Source organism: Arachis hypogaea, chromosome 15, assembly GCF_003086295.3.
Source record: "Arachis hypogaea cultivar Tifrunner chromosome 15, arahy.Tifrunner.gnm2.J5K5, whole genome shotgun sequence".
NCBI classification, from domain to species: domain Eukaryota; kingdom Viridiplantae; phylum Streptophyta; class Magnoliopsida; order Fabales; family Fabaceae; genus Arachis; species Arachis hypogaea.
In genome coordinates, this window is record NC_092050.1 from 38,897,501 (window position 1) to 38,920,843 (window position 23,343).

The 23,343-nt window shown below is 39.1% G+C and overlaps 1 non-coding gene across 1 annotated transcript; it reads left to right on the forward strand.

The window, feature by feature from the left end:
• The first annotated feature begins 928 nt into the window (after positions 1 to 928).
• On the forward strand, positions 929 to 1,036 carry LOC112752763 (small nucleolar RNA R71). The gene has a single exon (XR_003177180.1). It is a non-coding gene; the product is annotated as a small nucleolar RNA R71 (small nucleolar RNA).
• Positions 1,037 to 23,343: the final 22,307 nt, after the last annotated feature.

Genomic DNA, 23,343 nt, shown 5'->3' on the forward strand with positions numbered 1-23,343 from the left:
AGCTCATGAAGGGCATAAGGAGGTTCATTGGAATCTCTATGGTCTCTAGATGAGCCTCAGATTCCTTTGGTTCCTCAGAGGGAAACTCCTTGTTGATCATTGGACATCCCAGGAGGTCTTCCTCACTGGGATTCACGTCCTCTTCCTCTTTTGTAGGTTCGGCCATGATTGATATATCAATGGCCTTGCACTTTCTCTTTGGATTCTCTTTTGTATTGCTTGGGAGAGTACTAGGAGGTGTTTCAGTGATTTTCTTACTCAGTTGGCCCACTTGTGCCACCAAATTTCTTATGGAGGACCTTGTTTCACTCATGAAACTTAGGGTAGCCTTGGACAGATCAGAGACTAAGTTTGCTAAATTAGAGGTATTTTGTTTAGAGTTCTCTGTCTATTGCTGAGAAGATGATGGAAAAGGCTTGCTATTGCTAAACCTATTTCTTCCACCATTATTAAAGCCTTGTTGAGGCTTTTGTTGATCCTTCCATGAGAGATTTGGATGATTTCTCCATGAGGGATTATAGGTGTTTCCATAAGGTTCACCCATGTAATTCACCTCTGCTATTGCAGGGTTCTCAGGATCATAAGCTTCTTCTTCAGAAGATGCCTCTTGAGTACTGTTGGATGCAGCTTGCATTCCATTCAGACTCTGAGAAATCATATTGACTTGCTGAGTCAATATTTTATTCTGAGCCAGTATGGCATTCAGAGTATCAATTTCAAGAATTCCCTTCTTTTGAGGCGTCCCATTACTCACAGGATTCCTCTCAGAAGTGTACATGAACTAGTTATTAGCAACCATGTCAATGAGTTCTTGAGCTTCTGCAGGCGTTTTCTTTAGGTGAATGGATCCACATGCAGAAGTATCCAATGACATCTTAGCTAATTCAAACAGACCATCGTAGAATATATCCAGGATGGTCCATTTTGAAAGCATGTCAGAAGGACACTTTTTGGTCAGTTGCTTATATCTCTCCCAAGCTTCATAGAGGGATTCACCTTCTTTCTGTCTGAAGGTTTGAACATCCACTCTAAGCTTACTAAGCTTTTGAGGAGGAAAGAACTTGGCTAAGAAAGCCGTGACCAGCTTATCCCAAGAGTTCACGCTATCTTTAGGTTGAGAATCCAACCACACTCTAGCTCTGTCTCTTACAACAAACGGGAAAAGCATAAGCCTGTAGACCTCGGGATCAACCCCATTGGTCTTAACAGTATCACAGATCTGCAAGAATTCAGTTAAGAACTGAAAAGGATCTTCAGATGGAAGTCCATGAAACTTGCAGTTCTGCTGCATCAGAGAAACTAATTGAGGTTTCAGCTCAAAATTGTTTGCTCCAATGGCAGGAATGGAGATGCTTCTTCCATGTAAATTGGAATTAGGTGTAGTAAAGTCACCAAGCATCCTCCTTGCATTATTATTATTTTCGGCTGCCATCTCCTCTTCCTGTTTGAAAATTCCTGTAAGGTTGTCTCTGGATTGTTGTATTTTAGCTTCTCTTAGTTTCCTTTTCAGAGTCCTTTCAGGTTCAGGATCTGCTTCAACAAGAATGTTCTTGTCCTTGCTCCTGCTCATATGACAAAGAAGGGAAAATAGAAAATAATAGGGATCCTCTTTGCCTCAGTAGAGAGAGGTTCCTTTGTGTGAATAGAAGAAGAAAAGAATGTAATGTAAAGAAGAGAAGTGGAAAAACTCGAACACAGAGAGGGAGGTGGTGTTCGAATTTTTGGATGGGAGAGAAGTGTTAGTAGATGAATAAATAAATAGAAGGAGATGAGAGAGAGAATTTCGAAATTTAATTAAAATAAAAATTAAAATTGAAAGTTAGATTTCGAAAATTAAAGTTGAAATTAAATTAAAATTAAAACAATTAGTTAATTAAAAAGGAATTTTGAAAAAGGAGAGAGGGAATTTTCGAAAATAAGAGAGAGAGGATTAGTTAGGTAGTTTTGAAAAAGATATGATTGAAACAAAAAGATAAGATTGATTGAAAAAGTTTTGAAATTTGTTTTTGAAAACGATATGATTGAGATTTAAAAAGATATGATTGAAACGAAAAGATAAGATTGAAATTTGAAAAAGATAAGAAGTTAGAAAAGATTTTGAAATTGATTTTGAAAAAGATACGATTGAAAATTATTTTGAAAAAGGTTTGAAAAAGAAATTTAAAAAGATTTGATTTTGAAAATTAAAGTTGATTACTTGACTAACAAGAAACTAAAAAGGTATGATTCTAGAGTTTAAAGATTGAATCTTTCTTAATAAGCAAGTAACAATTTGAAATTTTTCAATCAATCATATTAAATGTTAGTAAAGATTTTGAGAATTAAGAAATAAAATAAAAAAAAGATTTTGAAAATCAAATTTAAAAAGTTTTCGAAAATATGAAGGTAAAATGAAAAGGATTTGATTTTTGAAAAAGATTTTGAAAAGATAAGATTTTTAAATTGAAAATTTGATTTGATTCATAAGAAAAAATTAAATTTAAAAACTTTTTGACTAAATCAAATCATATTTTCGAAAATTTTGAGTAAAATAAGGAAAAGATATTTTTTTGATTTTTGAATTTTTAATGAAGAAAGAGAAAAACATGAAAAAGACTCATAGCATAAAAATTATGAATCAAAACACACAATGCATGCAAGAACACTATGAATGTCAAGATGAACACCAAGAACACTTTGAAAATCAAGATGAATATCAAGACTTATTTTTGAAAATTTTTAATGAAAGAAAAACATGCAAGACACCAAACTTAGAAATTTTCAAACTTTAGAAACTAACAAATTAAAAATGCATATGAAAAACAAGAAAATACACAAAACAAGAAAATATGAAGATCAAACAAGAAGACTGGCCAGGAACAACTTGAAGATCATGAAGAACATATGATGAATTTTTGAAAATTCTTGAGAAAAACAAAAATATGCAAGACACCAAACTTAAAAGTTGACTATAGACTCAAGCAAGAAACACAAAAATTATTTTTGATTTTATGATTTTGTAAATTTTTTTTGTATTTTTCAAAAATTAATTGGGAAAAACAAAAAAAGAAGAAAACAAATTTTTTTTTGTATTTTTCGAAAATAAAAACAAAAAGGTTAAAATTAAAATAAAGTTACCTAATCTGAGCAACAGGATGAACCGTCAGTTGTCCAAACTCGAACAATCCCCGGCAACGGCGCCAAAAACTTGGTGTGCGAAATTGTGATCATTCTATTCCTTGGTAACGGTGCTAAAAACTCAATACGCACATTCATGATCTTATATCTATTTCACAACTTCGTACAACTAACCAGGAAGTGCACTGGGTCGTCCAAGTAATAAACCTTACGTGAGTAAGGGTCGATCCCACGGAGATTGTCGGCTTGAAGCAAGCTATGGTCACCTTGTAAATCTCAGTCAGGCGGATTAAACTGTATTAAGAAATTATAGTGGATGAAAATAAATAAAATATAAAATAGGATAGTGGTACTTATGTAATTCATTGGTGAGAATTTCAGATAAGCGTATAGAGATGCTTTCGTTCCTCTGATCTCTGCTTTCCTGCTATCTTCATCCAATCAATCTTACTCATTTCCATGGCAAGCTTTATGTAGGGCATCACCGTTGTCAATGGCTACATCCCATCCTCCTGTGAAAATGGTCCAATGCGCTGTCATTGCATGGCTAATCATCTATCGGTTCTCGATCATACTGGAATAGGATTTACTACCCTTTTGCGTCTGTCACTACGCCCAGCACTCGCGAGTTTGAAGCTCGTCACAGCCATCCCTTCCCAGATTGATGCGGGTGGAAACTTGTCTCTCAACAAATCTCCCGTTGGCAAGTGTACCGAATTTGTCGTCAAGTAAAAACTCACAATAGAGTGAGGTCGAATCCCACAGGGATTGATTGATCAAGCAACTTTAATTAGAAGGATGTTCTAGTTAAGCGAATCCAGAATTTGGGTTGAGAGTTGCAGAAAATAAAATGGCGGGAATGTAAATAACAGAAAAGTAAATGCTAGAATTAAAGGACTAGAAGTAAATGACTAAAAATAAATTGCAGAATTGTAAATGGGAATGGGGGATTTGCTCATAAAAGTAAATGGCAGAAATTAAAGAGAATGGGTAAGATCAGAGATGGGGAGTTCATTGGGCTTAGGAGATGTTGCAATTCTCCGGATTAAGTTCATTTTCATCTCTTCCTCAATCAATGCACTCATTGATCTCCTTGGCAATCTTAAGTGATTGAATTACAATTTCTTGCAATTCAATCTCTCAAATCTTGATCAATAGCCAATTCCTTGGTCAATTGCTCATGAGAAGAGATGAAGTATGGTCACTGATTATACCATATGCATTTTCCAAATCAAGTATTGAGAGGATTATAGTCACATACCCATCCAAACCCAATTCGGTCCAGCATGAGAAAGCAATTCTAGCTTGATCTCTTCATTCCTCTTTCAAGGTTCAAAAGAGATCCAAGTTTGAATAGCTTCTCTTCCAAGATAACTACTCAATTGGATGAAGATCGAAAGTTTTCAAGTAAAATTAAGAGAAAAGATAGAAGAAGAATAATGAAAATTAGTATTGATCCATCAAATTACAACAGAGCTCCCTAACCCAATGAAAGGGGTTTAGTTGTTCATAGCTCTAGAAAATGAAAATAAAGATGGAGAATACATCATAGAACTAGAAATTGCAGAGAAAGTAAAATACAGAGAGTAATTCCTTTTTTCCAACTTTTAGAACTCCTTTAACAATTCAAAGCTACTCCTATATATACTACTCTTCTCAGCTTCTAGTTTGATCTTCAAGTCTTGGGCCTTTGGATCTTGAGTTTGAAGCAGTTCTTTTCTTCATTTGGGCTTGGCTTTACTTGCAGAGAGAAAGTGCTAAGTGGGCAGAGACTTTAGCTCAGGGCTCGGAATACCACAGACAAGGTTTAGACTTTTCGGATCTCAGGAATGGCCATCCATGGGTTCTAACTTATACCACGAAGACACTAATATCTCGGACTCGGTCCCCTGTATTAGATATCCAAGAGATATCCATTCAATCTAAGGTAGAACGGAAGTGGTTGTCAGGCACGTGTTCGTAAGTTGAGAATGGTGATGACTGTCACGATCATCACATCCATCATATTGAAGTGCGAATGAATATCTTAGAAGCGGAATAAGTTGAATTGAATAGAAAAATAGTAGTACTTTGCATTAATCCTTGAGGAACAGCAGAGCTCCACACCTTAATCTATGGTGTGTAGAAACTCTACCGTTGAAAATACATAAGTGAAAGGTTCAGGCATGGCCAAATGGCCAGCCCCCATGATCTAAGAACTAAACGTCCCAAGATGTCAAATACAATAGTAAAAAGTCCTATTTATACTAGACTAGCTACTAGGGTTTACAGAAGTAAGTAATTGATGCAGAAATCCACTTCCGGGGCCCACTTGGTGTGTGCTTGGGCTGAGCTTGAAGTTTACACGTGGAGAGGTCATTCTTGGAGTTGAACGCCAGTTTGTAACGTGTTTCTGGAGTTGAACTCCACTTTGCAACTTGTTTCTGGCGCTGAACGCTAGACTGCAACATGGAACTGGTGTTCAACGCCAGTTTTCATCATCTATACTCGGGCAAAGTATAAACTATTATATATTTATGGAAAGCCCTGGATGTCTACTTTCCAACTCAATTAGAAGCGCGCCATTTGGAGTTCTGTAGCTCCAGAAAATCCACTTTGAGTGCAGGGAGGTCAGAATCCAACAGCATCTGCAGTCCTTCTTCAACCTCTGAATCTGATTTTTGCTCAAGTCCCTCAATTTCAGCCAGAAAATACCTAAAATCACAGAAAAACACACAAACTCATAGTAAAGTCCAGAATTGTGAATTTTATTTAAAAACTAATAAAAATATACTAAAAACTAACTAAATTATACTAAAAACTATGTAAAAACAATGCCAAAAAGCGTATAAATTATCCGCTCATCACGCACGCTTATTGAGCCTTTGCGAGGTGTCTTTGTCCTTTTTGTGATCCTTTCGTTGGTCCAACTTCTCCTGTCGGTCCTTCTTAAGTTTTTGTTAGTCCGACTTCTCTTGTCGGTCCTTCTTTAGCTTTCGTTGGTCTGACTTCTCTTGTCAGTCCTTCTTTAGCTTTCGTTGGTTCGACTTCTCTTGTCAGTCCTTCATTCGCTTTTGTTGGTCTGACTTCTCTTGTCGGTCCTTCTTAAATTTTCGTTGGTCCGACTTCTCTTGTCGGTCCTTCTTTAGCTTTCGTTAGTTCGACTTCTCTTGTCAGTCCTTCTTAAGTTTTCGTTGGTCTGACTTCTCCTGTCGGTCCTTCTTAAGTTATTTTTAGTAGTCTATTTTTAGTCAGACCTCGTCAGGTCGCTTTCTATGGATTACTTTTTATAACTTCTCGTATTAATCTGCTTCTACATTTTCACCTTGCTAACTTCTTTGTAATCGGTCGATGAATTTGGTTTTCACCTTGCTGACCTCTTCGTAATCGGACGATGAATTTGGTTTTCACCTTGCCGACCTCTTCGTAATCGGACGATGAATTTGGTTTTCACCTTGCCGACCTCTTCGTAATTAGACGATGAATTTGGTTTTCACCTTCCCGACCTCTTCGTAATCGGACGATGAATTTGGTTTTCACCTTGCCGACCTCTTCGTAATCGGACGATGAATTTGGTTTTCACCTTGCCGACCTCTTTGTAATCGGACGATAAATTTTTGCGTTTTATAAGCTTAGATTAATGAGTCTTGGTAGAAAACTTTTTAGGGAATTTGAAAAGTTTATTCAAGTGATAATAAAAGATAGAAATATGAACAGGAATGTATACATATGAGTTCTTACCCTTCTAGGTCGGCCAATAAAAACCAGCTCGGAGTACCTTTTTGGCAAGGGCTCGTGCCCCAAGGTGATTGCCGCACATGCCACTGTGGACTTCTTCGAAAACTTCCCTTGTAGAGGAGGTCGGCACACATTTTAGGAGGGTGCTGAAATCCCTCTCCTATATAAGATGTTGCCTACTATGGTGTAGTGTTGTGCTTCTCGTACTAGTCTTTTTGCCTCCTTTTTGTCTGTGGGGAGTGTCTCCGTCTTGAGGTAGTTGATTATGGGGGTCATCCACCCTTGATCCTGACCTGATATAGTTAGGACCTTTTCTTCCTCTGAGATTGATGGGCTTTGCAGTGTTTCCTGGATGAGGCTTCTATTATTGCCCCCTGGTTTGGTGTTGGCTAGTTTTGAGAGTGCATCAGCTCGAGCATTCTGTTCCCGAGGTATATGTTGGACCTCATATTCCCCAAGTTGTCCGAGCTGTTCTCTGATCTTGTCCAGACACTTTTTCATGGTGGGATCCTTAGCTTGGTAGCTCCCTTCTGTTTGTGAGGTAACTACTTGTGAATAGCTGAAGATGGTGAGCTTTTAAACTCCTAACTACTTAGCCAGCCTCAAACTAGCAAGTAATGCCTCGTATTCAGCTTGATTATTTGAAACAGGGAATTCGAACCTTAGTGAGAGTTCGATTTGGGTTCCCTGATCGCTTTCTATTATCACACCTGCGCCACTCCCGGTTTTGTTTGAAGAGCCGTCCACGTAGAGATTCCATTTAGTGGGATTTCCCGGGGTATCAGTATACTCGGCGATGAAGTCGGCCAGATACTATGATTTGATGGCGGTCTGAGCTTCATATTGAAGATCGAATTCGGACAACTCACCTGCCCACTGCAGGATTCTTCCAGCTAAGTCTGTCTTCTGTAGAATGCCTTTTATAGGCTGGTTGGTCTGAACCTTGATAGTGTGCACTTGAAAGTACGGGCGGAGTCGTCGAGAAGTGAGTATGAGTGCGTAGGCGAACTTTTCTATCTTTTGATAGTTCAATTCGGCCCCTTGTAAAGCTTTGCTGATGAAGTAGATGGGTTGCTGCCCACCTTCGTCTTCTCTGACTAGTGCTGAAGCGATTGCCCGATTTTCCACTGCAAGGTATAATATGAGTATTTCTCCTTCCCGTGGTCAGGTAAGAATGGTGGGTGGTTGGCCCAAGAATTTTTCGAAATCTTGGATGGCTTGCTCACACTCTATTGTCCATTCAAACCTCTTTCCTTTCCTCAATGTGGCGTAAAAGGGGAGAGATATGATGGCTGACTGGTGTGAAATTTCTAACCACAGACTAACCGGCAAGTGCACTGGGTCGTACCAAGTAATACCTCAGGTGAGTGAGGGTCAATCCCACGAGGATTGATGGATCAAGCAACAATAATTGAGTGATAGACTTAGTCAGGCAAACAGAAAGTAATGTTTGGGAGTTCAAAAGACATTAAACAATATAAAGAATATTGAAAAAAGGCAAGTAAATAAACGGGGAGTAAAATATGGAGAAGACAGTTAAGGTTTCAGAGTTATCTATTTTTCTGAATTAACTTTTCTTACTAACTATTTTAATTATGTAGGATTTAATTTATGGCAAACTATATGTGACTAGACCCTAATTCCTTAGACCTTTCTAGTCTTCCCTAAAATTCATCAACTGCCAATTCCTTGGTCAATTAATTCCAATTAGAGGGTGATGATCAAATTCCAATTTATATGCCACAAAAACTCTAATTACCCAAAAATAAAAGGATTATATGTCACGTATCTCGTTAAATCCAGATAATTAAAATTTAGGAGAATATGTTTTCAAGCTGTTGTTCAAGTAAAGAGCTTTTCCAAGTTATACAAGAACTCAATTAGAAAGAGGGTCATACTTCCGTTCCACCCAAATTCATAAGATAAAGAGCGAAAACAATTCTTAAATTATAAATCCATACATGAATTAAAATAGAAAAAGAAATATAATCAATCCATACAAACAGACAGAACTCCTAACCTTAATAATGGAGGATTAGTTGCTCATGGTTCAGAGAAGAAAATAAGGATTATGATAAAATGTATTTTGGTAGTTTGGAATGATATGGGATGGATCCCCAAAAGAGAAGTTTCTTTTCCCTTATATACCAAATCCTAATTAATTTAAAATCTATTATCTAAAACTAAAATAATATCTTTTCCTAAAAATAATATTTGAATTTAAATTAGAATTAATTAACAAGTCTTCAGTTGATGGGTGGGGACCACTTGTTTTATCCATTCTGCAGCTTCTAATCTGTGTTTTCTGGGATAGAAACTGGGTCAAAAGAGCCCAGAAATTGCCCCAGCATTTTTTTGCGTTTTCTGCACGTGGCACATGTCACGCATACACGTCAATGGTCTCCTTCGCGTGTCATGCGTACGCGTCAGTCACGCGCAAGCGTCACTGTACAAATCTTCAAATCACACGTACGTGTCAGTCACGCACACGCGTCGCCATGGAAAGCTCTAAATCACACGCACGTGTTAGGTACGCGCACGCGTCACTCATCGCTGCTATCTCCTTTAATTCTTGTGCTGCAGAAACTCCATCAAATTCAGCCGAATGCTACCTAAAATAAATGAAATTGCACAAGACTCAAAGTAGCATCCATATTGGCTAAATGATAATTAATTCTTTATTAAAATCAACAAATTAAATGCAAATTCACTAGGAAAAGATAGGAAAGATGCTCACGCATCACAACACCAAACTTGAATTGTTGCTTGTCCTCAAGCAACCAAAACTAACATAGTCTTAGGATGTGAATTTGCATGAGAATGGGAGTTCAATTAAGCTCAGGTCTCTTCCTATAGTGGGGTTTACAACTGCAATCTTGAATAGTTTTGGCATCTCACTTTCCTTTGAATCAGAAGAATGTTACTGTCATCTGGAATTAGAATCCGGATAATATTATGAATTCTCTTATCTTTGTACTTTAATTTAACCTTTGAACACAACAATTAAAATTTAGGAGAATATGTTATCAAGCCGTTGTTCAAGTAAAGAGCTTTTCCAAGTTATACAAGAACTCAATTAGAAAGAGGGTCATACTTCCGTTCCACCCAAATTCATAAGATAAAGAGTGAAAATAATTCTTAAATTATAAATCCAATCATGAATTAAAATAGAAAAAGAAATATAATCAATCCATACAAATAGACAGAGCTCCTAACCTTAATAATGGAGGATTAGTTGCTCATGGTTCAGAGAAGAAAATAAGGATTATGATAAAATGTATTTTGGTAGTTTGGAATGATATGGGATGGATCCCCAAAGGAGAAGTTTCTTTTCCCTTATATACCAAATCCTAATTAATTTAAAATCTATTATCTAAAACTAAAATAATATCTTTTCTTAAAAATAATATTTGAATTTAAATTAGAATTAATTAACAAGTCTTCAGTTGATGGGTGGGGACCACTTGTTTTGTCCATTCTGCAGCTTCTAATATGTGTTTTCTGGGATAGAAACTGGGTCAAAACAGCCCAGAAATCGCCCCAGCATTTTTTTGCGTTTTCTGCACGTGGCGCATGTCACGCATACGCGTCAATGGTCTCCTTCGCATGTCATGCGTACACGTCAGTCACGCGCACGCGTCACTGTACAAATCTTCAAGTCAAGCGTACGCGTCAGTCACGCGCACGCGTCGCCATGGAAAGCTCTAAATCACGCGCACGTGTCACTCATCGCTGCCATCTCCTTTAATTCTTGTGCTGCAGAAACTCCATCAAATTCAGCCGAATGCTACCTAAAATAAATAAAATTGCACAAGACTCAAAGTAGCATCCATATTGGCTAAAAGATAATTAATTCTTTATTAAACTCAACAAATTAAATGCAAAATCACTAGGAAAAGATAGGAAAGATGCTCACGCATCACAACACCAAACTTGAATTGTTGCTTGTCCTCAAGCAACCAAAACTAACATAGGCTTAGGATGTGAATTTGCATGAGAATGAGAGTTCAATTAAGCTCAGGTCTCTTCCTATAGTGGGGTTTACAACTGCAATCTTGAATAGTTTTGGCATCTCACTTTCCTTTGAATCAGAAGAATGTTACTGTCATCTGGAATTAGAATCCGGATAATATTATGAATTCTCTTATCTTTGTACTTTAATTTAACCTTTGAATACAACAATTTTTCTTTGGTGCTTTGCACCTTGAGCCTAGCCGTGACTTTAAATATTTTGTCTCAAGCTTTACTTGACACAGAAACACCACAAGCACTTAATTGGGGAACTCTCTTTAAGTTCTAAAAATTTTTATTTTTATTTTTATTATTATTATTATTATTATTATTATTATTATTATTATTACTATTATATATATATATATATATATATATATATATATATATATTATATTTTCGTTACTCCCAGACAGTGGTGCTCAAAGCCTTTGTCGTACTCTGCAATTGATCTCGACTCTAAATGTTTTGTCTCAAGTATTACTTGACACAAGAACACCACAAGCATGTGACTAGGGAAACAACTCTTTGAGCTTTTAATCATGTCTGACCTCCCTAGTCATTGATGCTAAGAGCCTTGGACCTTGCTTTTATTTTTCTTTTGTTGTTTCTTTTGCTTCAAAGATTAAACTTTCATTAAATTCAGAGAAGTCATAATAGTTCTCTAAATTCCTGTTCCTTATACATCAACATCCTTTGATTCAAATTCGACTATGCACTGTTCATGTCATGCATTCAGAATTACAATTAATACCACCACATTTGAATAAATGAGACTATTCTTAAAATTAAATTCAATTTCTCATGCATTACACTCCTTTTTCTTCTATCTTTTTTTTTCATTTCAAGCTCAGTGGGGCAATACATCAGACATCTTTTCAGAATTCAAGCAATTAAGAGAAAACTAAAATAGAACCTAGGACTCTAACTAATAAAAGATCATGCAATAAACAAAGCAAAATAGCAGAAAACCGGAACATAAAGAGGGGAGGAATAAAAATGAAAGGAACTCAACCACCTTAGTTATCCTAGCAGTCGTTTTATTCTTCAGGTTGTGCTCCTTCGTGAAGATGATTCGGCTCCCTTGGGTATCATAAAATTAGACAGAAAACCCATAAGCGAAGCTTCAACACCAAACTTAAAGGTTTGCTTGTCCTCAAGCAAAGAAGAACTGAAAATAAAAACAAATAGTAAGATGAAAGAAGAATAAAAGGATAAAAGAACAAGAGAGAATTAGGATTTGGGAGAGAGAGAATGAAAATTTAAAAGCGGGACGGCGCAGGCGATGCGTACGCGTACGGCACGCGTACGCGTGGGTCGCGAATTTTCCTTAGTGACGCTTGAGCGTCAGGCACGCATCCGTGTGCCCTTGGTTTTGTGCGCTTCGCGCGAAGCCAGCCATGCGCACACACAACTCTCTGTGCAAATAATATCATACAACGCGTGCGCGTCATGCACGCGCACGCGTGGATGGCCATTTGTGCAAATGACGCGCACGCGTCAGGGACGCGTACGCGTGACCAAATGTTGTGCTTCTAGCACACTTCCAGCCCCAAGCCAGCACAACTCTCTACCCAAACACTTATTTACACCGATTTTCAAGATCACGCATACGCGTCAGTGACGCGTACGCGTGGAGTGCCAAAATCACCAATGACGCGCACACGTGGGGTATGCGTACGCGTGGGCTTGTTTGTGTGAAAGGCATCATTCCTGCACCACTCCTGCGCAACTCTCTGTTCACTTTTATTTTTCACGCACATGCATATGACGCGTACGCGTCAGTGACGGTTGCGCGTCGTGTGCTCTTTTCTCTTTTTTTTTTCCGACTCCTGTTCTTAAGATAGCTACATGATATAAAAAACAGTAAAAACTTAGTAAAATAAAATAAGGAAGAAAAACTACTAGTACGAAAAATAGCTAAGGATACGAAATTATGGGGTTGCCTCTCGACAAGCGCTTCTTTAACGTCACTAGCTTGACGGTCAGTGCTGCTAGTTCAACAGATGAGTGGACCTCTGGCGATCAATCTCGCCTCCAAGATAGTGCTTCAGCCTCTGGCCATTCACTGTAAATTTTCTGTCAGAATTCTCTTCCTGTATTTCCACATGACCATATGGTGAAGCTCTGGTAACCACAAACGGTCCTGACCACCGGGATTTCAGCTTCCCTAGAAAAAATTTGAGCCTTGAATTATATAGAAGCACCCTCTGTCCTGGCACAAAGACTCTGATGGCAATCTTTTTGTCATGTAGTAGCTTGGTTCTCTCCTTATAGAGCTTGGCATTCTCATAGGCTGAATATCTGAATTCATCAAGCTCATTTAACTGAAGCATCCACTTAATTCCTGCAGCTTCTGAATAAAGATTCAGATATCTGATTGCCCAGTATGCTTTGTGCTCTAGCTCAACTGGCAAGTGACAGGCTTTGCCATGGACTAACTGATAAGGGGACTGATAAACCCATATTTCATGAGTTCTTTTGTGCTTAATTTGAGTGATTTATACAATCCTTCACCTGCTTATTCACATTAATTGCATGGTTTTACTTTCCCTTCCTTATGATATCATATTGTGCAAAACATGTTTTCTAAGCTTTAAAAGTTAATTATTTTAATTACCTTTATTTCCATTCGATGCCGTGATTAGTGTGTTGAGTAGTTTCAGATTTTCTAAGGCAGAATGACTTAAAGGATGGAAAAGAAAACTTACAAAATAGGAAGGAGAAGGCAAAACGGAGCTTTAAGGAAACTGGTATCCACGCGATCGCATGGATGACGCGATCGCGTGCCAAGCACGAATCAGCAACGACGCGGCCGCAAGACTGACGCGACCGCGCGCCTTAAGCAGAACGCACATGACGCGGTCGCATGACTGACGCGACCGCGGGGCAAGGAAAAGCTCCAAATGATGCGACCGCGTGACCCACGCGGACGCGTGACAGAGACCACACATAAGAAATTGCAGAATACGCCCCCAGCGAATTCTGAAGCCCTTTTTGGCCTAGATCCAAGTACAGACAGCATAGACCAGAGGTTATAAAGTGTGGGAATGCATCCATTCAAGGGAGCTCGCATATTTTATTTTCCAATGATTTAGATTTAGTTGGGAGGGAGATCTTCTCTCTCTCTCTCTTAGGATTTAGGATTTCTTCTTGTTTAAGAGTGACTCTCAATCCAGGTTTTATATTTCCTTGTTTTAAACTTCCCTTTCACTTTATTTATTTATTTCAGTATCTGAGTTGGCTATTTACCCTTATAATTGGATCTAAGAATTCTTCCATGTCACAGACTGTTATTTGAATTAATGATATTTGAGGTATTTTCAGTTTATGATTATTCTCTTTGATTTAAGTTACTATTGCTTCCCATCTAAGGATATTTTTATTATTCCAGCAATTTTACTTTTTCCCCTTTTGGTCTTGGTTAAGAATTCAGTAACTCAACAGTTATTAAACTCAACATAATTGATAATTATTATCTTGCTAATTGAGCTGAACTTAAGTAATCCCAACCTTTTCTCAGGAAATAAATAGGATTCAAAGGTCAATTTAATTAGCCCCTTGACTTTCCTTTGCCCTAGTAAAGGTTGACCAAGTGGAGTCTAGATTCAACTTTCATTATAGTTGAGAGAGATAACTACGTTGGACCCCCAACTTCTCTTACCTTACCAAAGTTTGCTTTATAGTATTTATTTATTTTAACTGCCATTTACTTTACTTGTCATTCAATTTACTTACCTCTCATCTTCTAAACCCCGATTATAACCTTTATAGCCAATAATAAGAACATACTTCCTCGCAGTTCCTTGAGAAGACGACTCGAGGTTTGAATACTCGGTTAACAATTTTTAAAGGGGTTTGTTACTTGTGACACCCAACACGTTTGTATGAAAGGACTTTTGAAGGTTTAGAAACTATACTTGCAACGAGGATTTATCCGAAAATTTCTAGACCACGCAAAAGTTCCTCTCATCAAAATGGCGCCGTTGCCGGGGAACTGCTAACGTGTGCCTTATTATTGGTTATTGTAAATATTTTTCTTTTGCTTGTTTATTTATTTTTATTTTTCCTTTTTATCTTTATTTGCTACTATGAACTCTCACCCCTCTCGCTTTGAGTTTGGTTCTAATATTGTTAAAGGAAATAGAAATTACAGCAGGAATGTGCATCAAGGTCAGACCAATCAAGGATGGATGGAACCAAGAGGATCTAATCAACCCTTTTGGCAGCAACACCCTCCGAGATATCCTGGACAAAGACCATTCTACAATGCATACCCAGCTGAAAGACATGGTGGACAACCTTGTAACTACCAACAAGTCCCACCCCGTGCATATAAACCATCCTTTCAACATAACCTCGAACCACCACACTCACAAGCTTCTCTTCACCATTCGCCACCATATGATCCTTCCTTACCCCAATACCAATCCAATCACTCCCAATCACCACCACTTTCCTTTGTATCATGTCCAAGTCCAGCAACCCGAGAAGCAGAGGATCGCCTAAAGGAAACAGTAAGAAAATTTCAAACAACTATTCAACAACTGGAGCAAGTGTTAATTCAATGGGCTTCTAGGCACTCAAATACACAAGGATCAGCCACAGCTCCATGTGGACAGCCCAATGAAGAGCGTAGCATGAAGGAGATACCAGAAGCTCCAGTGGACAAGACAGAGAATGAATTTGTACTAGAACAATTAGAAGAAGCTGTCTTTGTTCAAGAAGAAGAGTTGGTTAAAGATCTAGGGGATGCTGAACCTCCATGGGAATCCAGAATTGAGGAAAACCCCGTCCAGGATGCTACAGCTGATACTAAGGAGGATATTTCTCCAAGGCAAGTCGTTTACAAAGAATCAGACGGAATAATCCAAGAAGCAATTTCCCTTGATAATGATAGTCACAAGTCTAGCTTTCTTAGTGATGAACTTGCATCCGCAAGTGAATTCTCTGAGATCGAAGAATCTTTCCCAAGTGAATATGAAGATGATGCGGAGGTAGATTTCTCTCAACCTCCAATCTACGACTCAAGTGATGAGGAAGACATAGAAGACTTTGACCAGGACGCAGATACAATTGAAGATCTTTGTAAAGAAGTGGAGGAATTCACAGAAAAGCACAAAGAAATGGAACTTGCAGAACCACCAAAAACACCTATCCCAAGGCCATTACCACCTAATACAAGCTTCAAGTGGGTACAATCCTTAACTTATAACTTTACTTATTCACTTGAATATGGTTTGCTTGAAACAGATGGCCAGCTTAGAGCTCTCTGCGGCTTTAAGAGTAAGAGGGAAATGGCTCGTACTCAGAGCTGGTGCACAAGGTTCAATAAGGTTCCACGCTTCGCCTCGAAGTACACGGATTGGTATCATGCTCAATTGCATGGATCAAGGAGAACGTTTGGTCACCACAGTGAGATTCTACTTTTTAAACCGCCCGAATGGAGACATGTAGATCAAGACGGAGGCGGATTTAAAAGCAAGGCTTGGAATCCTGGAGTTTATTCTGATATTTGTCACCTCGGGAGCCTAACAATCTGTTTGAAGTTGCTCAGAAGCTTCACATGCCTAGTTTGGGACCCCGGAGGCTATTGGCATTCCAAGCACTGGTGGAGATTTTTAGACGAATTTAAACATAAACCACCATAACAGGATACTCCTCCAATGTCCAACTTAAGGACTTTAACTAAAAGTGCTAGGTGGGAGACAACCCACCATGGTATGGTCGCTTCTTTTTCAATTTATTTCTTGTTAATTACTTTCATTTCTTCTTTTTCATTTTAATTTACTAAACCTGGAATCATGCATAGCATTCAGCATTTTTCATGCATATATAAAAAAAAAGGGGTGCACGACGCGACCGCATGCCCCATGCGATCGCGTCATATTGCGAGAAACACCACCCACGCGACCGCGTGACCCACGCGGCCGCATGATATATTTATCGGCGTAAGGACCCAACGAACAGAAAGTTAGGCTGCAATCGTGTGGCCCTTGTGCGTTTCGCACAAATTGGCCCACACGATCGCATGCCCCATGCGATCGCGTCACTTGCACAATACCAATCCCACGCGACTGCGTGAGCGACACGATCGCGTCGCATGGATTGCACATCACCCCAAAAAGGAGACAGAGAGTTGTGCTAAAACGGCGCTGGAGTCGTGCATTTAGAACGAATTCCAGCGACACGATCGCGTGACCCACGCGATCGCGTCACCCTTCTTTCCCCCCTCTCATGCGATCGCGCGCCCCACGCGATCGCGTCACTCCCATTTTCACCCCAACCACGCGACCGCGTGCCCCTCGCGGCCGCGTGGATTCGAAAATATAACCCCCCCAGCCATGCGAACCCTATCAGTCGCGCAGCCCCCACCCCCAACCCTCTTCTCCCTCTCTGCACCTTTTTCCTCCTTCTTCCTCCTTCTTCCTCCAGCACCACCCAGCCGCCACCGCGCCACCACCCAGCAGCCGCCGCCGTCCAAGACACCGCCGCCGCAACCCCTTCCCCTCCCTTCTTCTCCCTTTTTCCTCTCTCCTCCCCTCTCCACCACTGCCCTCCGCGACCGCCGCCCACCACCGCCGGCCATCCAGCCGCGCCCCCCTTCTCCGCCACCCACCCGCGCCCTCCCTTCTTCTATCACTAACCCAAAACCCTCTCCGCCACTGCCCCCCTCAGCCGCCACCGCGACGCCGTGCCCCGCCACCGCGCTGGACGCCACCGCAGCCACCTTCTTCCCCGTTCCACCCCTCCCGCCTACTAGGTTCCGCAAAACGCAACCCCTTTTTATCCATTCATCGTTTTTCTATAATTTGTTCCATTTCTATTCATAATTAGGATAGATAGATATGCATGTTGTAGTGGAATTTTAGGTTGTTAGGTAGCTTAGGCTGTGGTTAGTGGATCTAGGTCTGTTTACTTGCACTGTTCTTGTTTATGTTTTATCATAACTGTAATTCTGCTGTTCCTGTGACCTCGTTCATATGCTGTGATTCCTTGCAATTGCTGCTTGTTACTCTAAATTTTCCTGTTTCTATTCATTACTGGTAACTGCAGCTAGTTTTTAATTCATATGAACTGCTATGATTGCTGTTTATTTTCCGTGACAATCCAATTTTAGCCGGAATGCTGCCCAAATTTTTTAAAATTGTTTTCATTCATGTTTTGGTTTGGCATTTCTGAACTCTTTTTTACTCTGCTTTACCCAAACCATTTCATGCATGCTATGGCAGACTTTCTTATCCTCTTTGATTTCCTGGTTCATAAACTGCATTTGTGATTCACTGATTCCAATTTTTGCTTTCTTTATTTCTATTCGAATCAGCATCACCCTGTTTTCCTTGTTCGATTATGAGTACTTCTATTCTTACCAGTGAATCCTTGTTATATGGAATTTTCTATGCCACTTACTTTAACCCGCACTTTACTAAGTCACTAATTTTAATTTACTAATTTCTTTTTCAAATTCTAACCATACTAACCCTTTTGATCTCTTTTCTGATTATTTTCGCTTTCCTCTAACTTTCTAACCATGGCATATTGATTATTTTTCCATTTAACATAAATTCAATCATATTTCATTTACTCATTTTCCTTATTTTACTTCTCCTTTGCCGCTTTGAGCTTCCTTTGTTTAATTGCCTATTTGCTTTACTATTTTTATCCATATCCTGGTTTTCTGTTTTTCAGGATGTCTGCCTCACAAAGGAAAGGAAAAGGCAAGGCTACTAGCAAGCGCAAGCGAGGATATTCCTCCCAGTCCATCATTGCTCTAATGCATGATTCTTCATGGTGGGAGAAGAACTTCACACAGCAGGAAAAAGCTGACCAGCTGCTCCCTGCGAATGACCATATAAAATTTGCAAACTGGTACTGTGAGCTGAAGTACCCGGCTTTTGCAAATTCCAGAAATCTATACCTGGAACAAATTCTGAAGATTCCAGAAGCACTCCAGCAGTACACCACTGAGCAAATCAAGCAAAAGGGTTGGTTCTTTCTGGAGAGAACACTGACAGAGGTCAATGCATCTTGGGTCTGGAAATTCTACTGTAACTACTACCTCACCACCCTAGATGCTGTGAACCTAAGAGGAAAACAAATTCTGGTCACTGAGGAGGCCTTAGAGGACATTCTCCGGCTCCCAGCCAAGTCCGATCAGCCTGATGGTTATTCAAAGGCTGAGGAGGACATACGTCAGATGCAGTTTGATTGGGATGCCGTAAAGGCACGGATAGCTCTCGACCCGACAGTTCCTTGGGAGATGGGACAGGACACTACCATGCCTAGAGGGATCAAGAGAGCGTACTTAAATGATGAGGCTCGGTTATGGCATCAGATCTTGAGTAATTATGTGATGCCGAGTACTCACGAGACGGAGATCCCGACTGCTATGATCACCCTCCTTTGGTGTGTGCTGGAGGGTAAGGACCTTTATCTGCCACGTTTCATTCGGCACTATATGGCCAGGGTCCACGTCCGAGGCACCCTCCATTTTCTGTATCTAGTTACACAGCTTGGCCATCGAGCTGACGTGCCATGGGAGGATGCCGATGAGAGACCACCAGCGGCGGATTGCAAAAAGATCATTCCGCACAGCCGGAACTTCTTAGCCTTGGGCCACAGACCACCACCATTCACTACTACTGATGAGACAGCTCCACCGTCTGCTGGACCCTCTTCCTCCACTGCTGCACCACCTACCCCTGCTACCACCACTGCACCTCCACCTGTCACAGAGCCCATCTATCATCTGGTGCACCGCTTGTTCCGACGACTTGACCAGATGGAGCGTCGCAACAAGTGACGCTATGAGCACCTAAAGCTGATGATACGATCCGGTGACATCCCCTCCGAGCCCGACACACCGTCCGAGGCATCTGAGGAGGAGGCAGATGCGCCCGAGGCAGAGACCCATCCCCAGGGAGAGGCAGCGCCAACTGCACCACAGGCAGCTGTCCCACATCAGATTGAGGCTGCGGATCTTGAGATTCCGATCCAGTCAGCACCTCCTCCACAGCAGCCAGACTCCCAGCCTACCACCACTGAGACTCCAGCTACCATCCCTCCCAGTGATGACACTCCTTCACACCTGGCTTGATTGAGCATCGGGGACGATGCTTCCTTTTAAGTGTGGGGAGGTCGCCATCTCTGGCGTTTATTTTGGTGAACCACTACATACTTTTTCTTTTATTTTGGATTTTTTTTTGTATTTTTCTTTTTACTGTTATTTTCTAAGTACTTATACATTGCTTTTATGTAGTTTTACTCTATTTTCTGCATTTTGCATTCTTAGTTCATATTTTATCCATTTAGTTTATTTTAGTTATTTAGTTTAGTTTGCAATTCTGATTTATTAGTGGATTAATTAGTATAGTTTACCCTTTTTTTAGCATAAGATAGTATAGTTTAAATTGAAAAATATAAAAAGGGAAGTAAACTAGGAAATTGAACATAACAGATTTAAATTCACAAACCTTATATATAGCATTACATGATGTAGTTAAGCTGAAAACATTTCATCAAGGAGGAACATTAAAACTTTAAAAGCTACCCTAAATAAATTTTTTATGAGAATAATGGGAATTTTTAACTAAACCTGCATACAATATATAAATGATATATGATGCTTGAGTTAGAGAACACACAGCCTGTGAGTCTTGAGCTTAATTGTATGGTTGCATTCAAACCATAATTTCATTTCTGTGTGTTTCATTTCTTTTTATTTTGATATTCTTTCCTTTGCTTTAATCTATATGTCCAATTATAGAATATAGAATAGATACATACCAAGAGAATGATTGAGGCCATCAATTGATTTCAGCTCACTTACCCCAAATTAGCCTACCTTTTACATCACCCTTGTTAGCCCCCTTGAGCCTTTTAAAACCCCTTTATTCTATTTAGCCAAATTACTAGCCTTAAGCAGAAAAACAAAAGAAAATCCCAAGTGAATCCTTGGTTAGCTTAAGATAGAAAATTATGAATAGAGTTAAATGTGGGAAACCTTTTGGGAACATGGATGATAGAAACAAAAGGTAGAAAAGTTAAAAGGAATAAAATAAAATTGGGAAGCATGCTCATGAGAAAATCTAAGTGATTCAATTACCATGTGCATTAAAAAAAAAAGAAAGTTATTTTTCAGCATCTAAATAAAAGGGGATACAAAAGAAATTCCCCAATGCAAAATAAAAATAATGCACATGGGATAAAAATAAAAAGTGAAACATGAGCATGTAACAATAAGTGGGATAATATGGGAGAATAGGTAAAGAGATTTTGTTTTACTAAAAATGTATGTTAGGTGAGATCTTAGTCTAATTAAGGATTCACTTATTAGCTCACTTAACCCTATACATAAATCTTTACCTTTACCTTGGCCCCATTACAACCTCAATTAAAGACCTCATGACTTTTTGGTATGACTATATTCTATAATTGTTGATTGGTTAGATGAAGAACAAGGCTATAGAAATTAAGAATAAAAAGAAAAATAGAGTGAATAAACCCAATAAACACTGAGTGACTAGAGAGTAAACACAAAATCCAGTGAGGGTTCAATAACTCATCAACATATATCTATACTTAAATTTACTAATTGTTTTGCAAGTTTGTACAATGTTTTCTTTCCCATCTCATTTGCTAAAATGCTTTATTATTTAAGGGTTGGATATATATATATACATGACTCCTTGAGAATGTGAATTAACTTGACTACATGTAAGCTTTATATATGAGTGAATAAGTTAGAGTTGCATGATGCATCATTCATTTAGGTAGTTGCATTTAAATTAGGTTGCATTGCATGACATTCCATCACTTTAACCTTAATTATTTACCTTGGATTTAGCATCAGGACATGCTAGTGTTTAAGTGTGGGGAGGTTGATAAACCCATACTTCATGAGTTCTTTTGTGCTTAATTTGAGTGATTTATACAATCCTTCACTTGCTTATTCACATTAATTGCATGGTTTTACTTTCCCTTCCTTATGATGTCATATTGTGAAAAACATGTTTCCTAAGCTTTAAAAATTAATTATTTTAATTACCTTTATTTCCATTCGATGCCGTGATTAGTGTGTTGAGTAGTTTCAGATTTTCTAAGGCAGAATGACTTAAAGGTTGGAAAAGGAAACATACAAAATAGGAAGGAGAAGGCAAAACAGAGCTTTAAGGAAACTGGTATCCACGCGATCGCATGGATGACGCGATCGCGTGCCAAGCATGAATCAGCAGCGACGCGGCCGCATGACTAACGCGACTGCGCGCCTTAAGCAGAACGCACATGACGCGGTCGCATGACTGACGCGACCGCGTGGCAAGGAAAAGCTCCAAATGACGCGACCGCGTGACCCACGCGGACGCGTGACAGAGGCCACACATCAGAAATTACAGAATACGCCATTCATAAAGTACAAACAGCATAGACCAGAGGTTATAAAGTGTGGGAATGCATCCATTCAAGGGAGCTCGCATATTTTATTTTCCAATGATTTAGATTTAGTTGGGAGGGAGATCTTCTCTCTCTCTGTCTTAGGATTTAGGATTTCTTCTTGTTTAAGAGTGACTCTCAATCCAGGTTTTATATTTCCTTGTTTTAAACTTCCCTTTCACTTTATTTATTTATTTCAGTATCTGAGTTGGCTATTTACCCTTATAATTGGATCTAAGAATTCTTCCATGTCACAGACTGTTATTTGAATTAATGATATTTGAGGTATTTTCAGTTTATGATTATTCTCTTTGATTTAAGTTACTATTGCTTCCCATCTAAGGATATTTTTATTATTCCAGCAATTTTACTTTTTCCCCTTTTGGTCCTGGTTAAGAATTCAGTAACTCAACAGTTATTAAACTCAACATAATTGATAATTATTATCTTGCTAATTGAGCTGAACTTAAGTAATCCCAACCTTTTCTCAGGAAATAAATAGGATTCAAAGGTCAATTTAATTAGCCCCTTGACTTTCCTTTGCCCTAGTAAAGGTTGACCAAGTGGAGTCTAGATTCAACTTTCATTATAGTTGAGAGAGATAACTACGTTGGACCCCCAACTTCTCTTACCTTACCAAAAGTTTGCTTTATAGTATTTATTTATTTTAACTGCCATTTACTTTACTTGTCATTCAATTTACTTACCTCTCATCTTCTAAACCCCGATTATAACCTTTATAGCCAATAATAAGAACATACTTCCTCGCAGTTCCTTGAGAAGACGACCCGAGGTTTGAATACTCGGTTAACAATTTTTAAAGGGGTTTGTTACTTGTGACACCCAACACATTTGTATGAAAGGACTTTTGAAGGTTTAGAAACTATACTTGCAACGAGGATTTATCCGTAAATTTCTAGACCACGCAAAAGTTCCTCTCATCAGGGACTGATAAATCCCATTTGTAGGGTTTATCTTGTGCCTAATTTAGGAGATTTTATGACCTTTTACCCACATTTATTCAATGAAAAAACATGGTTTCATGATTGTCTCCTAATTTGTGCTTAA